Here is a 4,620-nt window from a genome sequence, read left to right as displayed (position 1 = left end):
TTCAGTCTTTTTTTTTTCTTTTCGAATATTTGGAAAGTTTAATATGTGTGAAGTTTGTTGCTGATCAGTTGGTCCCGGGATTAGTCATGCGTCAGTGTGCTTTGATTGGTTTAATTGTTTCGGGACGCAACGAATTCTGACTTGCGATTGGTCAATATTTACAACGCATTTCACAGCAGTAGTTTTGTTTGCCAATACATAAAAAATATATATATAAAGGCTGTTAATAAGCTTAATTAAATAACCTGTTAATATTTATTGTAAATTATATTGGACTGAACTTATTAAACTTTTCTAACCAGCACAATAATTCAACTTAAGATTAAACGACGTTAACTTAACCTCATATTTAACCATTAAATAAGTCCATTGCTTACCAAAACTCACCCGTGGCGGACATTTTCCTTTAAAAAAAAAATGCTGTGTTACGTCACCAATATAACTATGAAGGCTCTCTAGGTGCTCAAAAACAAACTCACTTCGCGATTGCGATTGACAATAATGTCTTGTTGTCTCAGCTAGCTTACTGAAGTTTACCAAAGCTAATTGAGACAAAAAGATAAATACGAACTTATCCGGCAAAATTACGATGGAAAGACATTATTCACTAGACTAGAATCTAACTATACGGTATTTATGACGCTACGAGAAGGGGAGACCAAACAGGGACGTATTTTAGCAAATACGTTCCAAAGCATTGTCATATTATTCTTTAAAGCTTTTGATGTTATTGAAAGTAGTTCCAAAATAAATAAAAAATATTATTGTTGCGGTTTGGAACGTTTTTGCTAAAATACGTCCAGTTGAGACTACGTTAAATGGTAGCTAACCATACAAAACAACAGACTCTAAAAACTTTACGGTTAATTTTCGTGTGACAACAGAAATATTAAAAAAAAATCGACCAAGTGAGGGTCGGAGTCGCGCACTATGGGTTTCATAATTTCTATACAACATTAGACAGTAAACAAAAAACGGCAAAAAATCACATTTCTTACATGGGAGCCCCCCTTAAATATTTGTTTTATTTTAATTTAATTATTTATATGTAAAGTGAATACACAACAAATATTCTGTGAATAATTCGAGCGTCTACCTGTTGCCGTTATTAATATTGAGCAAAGAAACGTTGTATGGGAGCCCCCCTTAAATGTTTATTTTATTCTGTTTTTAGTATTTTTTGTTATAGCGGCAACAAAAATACATCATCTGTGAAAATTTCAACTGCCATGCTATCACGGTTCATGTCATTCATGAGATACAGCCTGGTGACAGACAGACAGACGGACTGTCGAGTTTTAGTAATAGGGTCCCGTTTTTACCATTTGGGTACGGAACCCTAAAAAAAATCGTAGAAATTTTAACTACCGGCTTTATAAAGAACAATACATTTGCTCAGGTCTACAAATCTGATTACCTTACTTGCATACCTACTTCGTTTTTATTAGAGTTCGATAACCTAGATCAGGGGTCAGCCACCCATGTTTATAAATTAATAGGTATAGGTTGAAAATAAGTTTGAATTCATGAATTTTATTGATGTGTTAACGTAACTACCAAAACTATGATCAAGTGCAGTTGACTCATTACAGCTATGCGGCTGTGGTTTGCTAAAAGAGCCCTAAAGTAAGCATTGGTATTCTGTAGTAATTTAGGGAGGTGTGGTTGGAGTACGGTCCCACTATTTCGTCACTACGGCTGAACCGATTTTGATAAAACCACGTCTAAGAACCATCGCTAGAAAATCTGCTTTAAAAAAACCGCATTCAAGTCGGTCCACCCGTTTAACAGCTACGGTGCCACATACAGATAGACACAGCGGTCAAACTTTTCACACCCCTCTTTTTGCGTCGGGGGCCGGGGGTTAAAAAAATCTCGTAACTCAAATCAATACGTGAACAAAATTGAACTTTGAAATAATGTTCATAACTAAATATATATATTTTTATAATAATAATTTAACGTTTATTTTAGGCTCTAATGACTAGTCTAGTCCCATACACTTGACTACTAAGAAAAATTATCAATTTCGAGATACGAGTTTTTTTTTAATTAGTGACGATTTGTTGTCTCGAAATAATCACCGAATTACCTACAGACGATCTGATAATTGAAACCATTATCCCAAATACTTGGTGGTTTGTGATGACTACCACATGGTATTGTTGAGGTGTGGTGTGGGGGGCTCGATTGAGGAAGGGGATGTTTATGAGAACTTCACTTGTATTTATTTTAGGTGGTTTTCTTTTAGGTAAGGACTGATTTTAATGGCACCTTCAAGTATTAAGTACTACATTAAGTATGTTAATCGAGGGCTAAAATTAGTTAAACTAGTATTTATAACATGTGTCGTAATAAACAAATAAAAACTGTGATAAAAGCTTCTGTTTTATTTCAAAATAGCTTTTTGATTCCTGATCAATTCGTTTATTGCTATCCTGCAAGAACTATGTAATTTTCCGGAATAGGAACTCTACATAATTGTCTTTCCTATACCAAATGTCATGTGACTAGGTTCAGCGATATTATAAGCGATAACAGGTAATAGACAAAGAGAGTCAGTATTGTGTATGTATATTTGTAAGAATTTCTTAAGTCAAGACAAAATATAAAGCCCGAAAATGCTTTTTTTTTTCAACTGGTTGGCAAACGAGCTACCACCGCCCATAGACACCTGCAACACCAGGGGGATTGCAGATGCGTTGCCAACCTAGAGGCCTAAGATGGGATACCTCAAGTGCCAGTAATTTCACCGACTATCTTACTCTCCACGCCGAAACACAACAGTGCAAGCACTGCTGTTTCACGGCAGGATTAGCGAGCAAGATGGTGGTAGCAATCCGGGCGGACCTTGTACAAGGTCCTACCACCTGCAAACTATAATCGTTATTTTCAGTAAAATTATCACACGCTATAAGATCGGTTGGTAATGCCGACACCTCCATGGTGATTCAACGGTAAAGTGTTGGACTTGTGAACTGGAGGTCGAGAGTTCAAATCTAGTTCAGACGCGACTTAACTTTTCTTTACATTTATATTGTTATGGTTTTATTTGTTTATATTAAAGACATTAGTTGCAGATTAATGTGTTTTTATTATATTTTTATCACAAGTACACGAGATTGGTATTGGCATTGGTACAGTGTTGACAGTCAGAAGGGCGGGAAGGAAAAAATATTATTTTTAAATAGCAGAAAGGCAAAGGTGTAAAATTATACATCCTAGTGTCAGGTGTTTAATTAACATATAGGGTTTTATTAATTCAAATACCAATGTATCTTAGAAAAAAACCACAAATTAACTAACAGAAACTCGTAACGAAGCTTGGCCGCAGTGGTACGTCGGTTTAAACAAAAACTTGCAATAATCAAGTGGGCTTTATGAGGTTAACTCTCGTGACCTCGAGTTCACATTTTTTTCACAGAACTCAAACTTATAATCGCAATAGATTATGCAAATGAGTGTTCGAAGCCACATTTTTCCCAACACGGTAACAAACATCTACTTAGAATCTAGACGCAATGGATCTCGTAATTTCATTGTTAACACGTCCTTGAACTTATGCCGTGACAAACTGAAAAATCAAGAGAATAAATTACCATGAAAAAGATAATAATTTAAATTTATTGTTTTATTTTCCTTTGGGATACCACAAGTGTCAATTATTGCAACGAATGTTTTGAATCAGATGTCGCTTACAACTAAGGTCATCGACATAGCTGGAAGAAGCAAGTTGAAGTGGCAATGGGCGGGCTATATCGCTCGAAGGACAGACAACCGTTGGGGAGAAAGGTCTTCGAGTGGCGATCACAAACCGGAAGACGCAATGTGCAGCGATAGACGACATCTCGCGAGTTGCAGCCGACCGGTGGATGCAGGTGGCAACGTTGGCGGAGGAGGTCTTTATTCAAAAGGTTAAACAGGTAGAAGCCATCGATCATGATGATAGCACTCATAGAAAACGAAAAAATAATAAAAACTAGAGCAACATACCTTTTCTAAAATGTACCTACGGTTTTTTAGGGTTCTGTAGCCAAAATGGCAAAAAATATAGGTAGTTTCACCATGTCTGTCTGTATGTCCGTCCTCGGCTTTGCGAAGGGGCTATCAATGCTAGAAAGCTATAGTTTTGCACGAATATATATATATGTAAACTATGCCGACCAAATTTTACAATAAAAATTAAAAAAAGAAATGTTTTTACAGTAGTTACCTCCCACAGACGTCACTTTACGTCTATGAAAATTCATAGGGTGTGAAGTGCCCCCGATTATTAGAGACCTTTGTAGAGTTCTGTGCCGAAAGGGTAATAAAAACTATTACTCTAAGACTCCACTGTCTGTCTGTCTGTGTCACTAGGCTGTATCTTATGAACCGTGATAGCTAGATAGACAGTTGAAATTTTATTTTATTTCTGTTGCCGCTATAACAACAAATACTAAAAACAGTGCTCTTTACGGCAACAGGTAGTTTCTTGAAATATTCACAGAATATTAATTTGTATTTTAATTCACTTTAAACATAAATAATTAAATTAAAATAGAATGAATATTTAAGGGGGGATCCTGTACGGCAAACGTGTTTTTTTTACATTTTTGCTAATATATAATGTTGTATAGG

This window comes from Choristoneura fumiferana, chromosome 8 (assembly GCF_025370935.1).
Source record: "Choristoneura fumiferana chromosome 8, NRCan_CFum_1, whole genome shotgun sequence".
Taxonomy (NCBI): Eukaryota; Metazoa; Arthropoda; class Insecta; order Lepidoptera; family Tortricidae; genus Choristoneura; species Choristoneura fumiferana.
The sequence above is the reverse complement of the archived record's forward strand: the minus strand, read 5'-3'. Positions refer to the sequence as shown.